The sequence below is a fragment of the Rhea pennata genome, chromosome 1 (assembly GCF_028389875.1).
Source record: "Rhea pennata isolate bPtePen1 chromosome 1, bPtePen1.pri, whole genome shotgun sequence".
Classification (NCBI taxonomy): Eukaryota; Metazoa; Chordata; class Aves; order Rheiformes; family Rheidae; genus Rhea; species Rhea pennata.
The window spans coordinates 97628794-97630720 of record NC_084663.1 but is presented as its reverse complement, the minus strand read 5'-3'; positions in this window follow the sequence as shown (position 1 = coordinate 97630720).

Sequence of the window (1927 nt, the reverse complement as noted above, 5' to 3'; positions counted from 1 at the left end):
CATCTCTTGAACGCCATAAATATGATGCTACTGGGCACACTAAGATGCAACTTGCTCAGTAACTACTAACGAAATATTCCACACTACCTGTAATACTCCTTCAAATTATAGAGCAAGGTTGCTCTAAGTGGCTGAAAACAGGATACAGGTCAAATAGCTTCAGATCTGAACTGATGGACTGGCTTGTGCCTAGCATTTCTTGTGTTTCCCAGGTCTTGAGGAAGGTGGCTGCCATTTGTGTAGTGGTGTTTCACAAGTGCAGTTACCTCTCACTAGCTGCCAGCAGGGAACTCGTTTAATTTCTTCAGCTCCAGAACTGAGGTGCCTATCAGGAATCATTAGGTTGTGCCTTAATTTGAGTTTCCTGTGTGCCACTGAATTGCATCCTGCAAAGGGGCGTGTGTGTGTGTGTGCAGCCAAGTCATCGAGCGAATCAATTTCCATTCGCAACTAGAATGTGAAATTAATTAAGTCAGGCAGTCAAAGAGATATAAGTTGTTTATTCTTTGGAAGGAAGTGGTCAACAGAGGAACAGAGAGTGGACTTACTCAGCAAGCAGAGGCCAGCAGATTGCCCAGCTCTCCAAGGCGAGATGGGAATTGTCAGGCACAAAAAATACTTGCATCCTATCTGCAAAAAAGGATATTCCATTTTTCTGTATATTTTATACCTATAGGTCTCTATCCTGATGTGTATCTATTAAATAGGTACATGTGTATCTTTCACTATATATCTCTCTATATAGATATATGCATCTATAAAGTTAATTTCCTCAGCCAAGGTAAGCTTGATCCAGTATGCAGACAGCCACAGCAGGTTTCTCTTTTGACTTCCCTTGATGATGCACCCAGCTGTGGTGTTGGGTGGACTATACCATGGATTTGAGAGAGGCAGGGAGATGGTTTTACTTAGCTGGGCTTCACTGTCTCTGCCAGTAGATACCAGGGAGAGTCAAGTCAAAATGTTAACTTTTCCTATCGCACTTGTCATTGAGATTGACCTTTGATCCTGTTAGAGCCAAATATGGGCAATTAATGCAAGAGTGGAGATGGGAAATAATTTTTATTACCTACATCAGATGCAAAATCAATGTGGTATTTCCTAGATGCTCTTATTTTTAAGGAAAGAACTGGGTGCCAGGAAAAAAATGAGGTTCTTATTATTAATGTGTCATGAATGTAATTTTTCCTCCAAGTAACAGTGGCACAAGCCTGTGTATTATGTGTTACACAAAACATATAATTTTGTCATAATCTGTTCAAGTATCATGGAAATGTCTTTTGTTCACAGGATAGCTCACTGATTGATTATATGTTCATCCAGGGACAAAGTCTAATCTCATTTATAACACTGTAAATTGCTACATGTTTCGTAGAGGAATATTACTTTAATGCTAATATTTGTTACTATTAATATTATTTAGACAAGTCACTGCTGATTGCTTGGAGCTAGTCTGGGAATAAGAATCTTGCTTTCTGCCTTGTTTATCTGGTTATCTAAAAGAACAAGAAAGAAGCTCACTGGTGTAGTTGCACACTTGGGTTTGTGCTTTGGAGTCTGGCGACTTATTTGCATGCTCTCTTTATTAGGGGAAAAAATCTAAATGGCAGAGCATATATCCTCCAAGCATTTCATTCCACCCACACAGTTCTTTTTTCTTTAGAGCAGTGGCTTATTCCCAACTGGAAAGGCAGCAGTCTAGCTAGAAGACAGGTTATGTTCAAGAGAGAAGGGAAGGAGGTAGCTGAATCATAGCAATTTAACTCTGGCTGGGTGGATGTAAATCTAGCCACTGCTTGCAGCTCTCACAAGCAAAGCGTGCTCTCGGATGCAGGGAATGGCATATTGTTCTGGGTATGATGAAGGTTAGGGGTCGGCGCAGGCGCCACGTTCGCCTTTACTGCTCGCATTCCAGCAGGTGCAATAT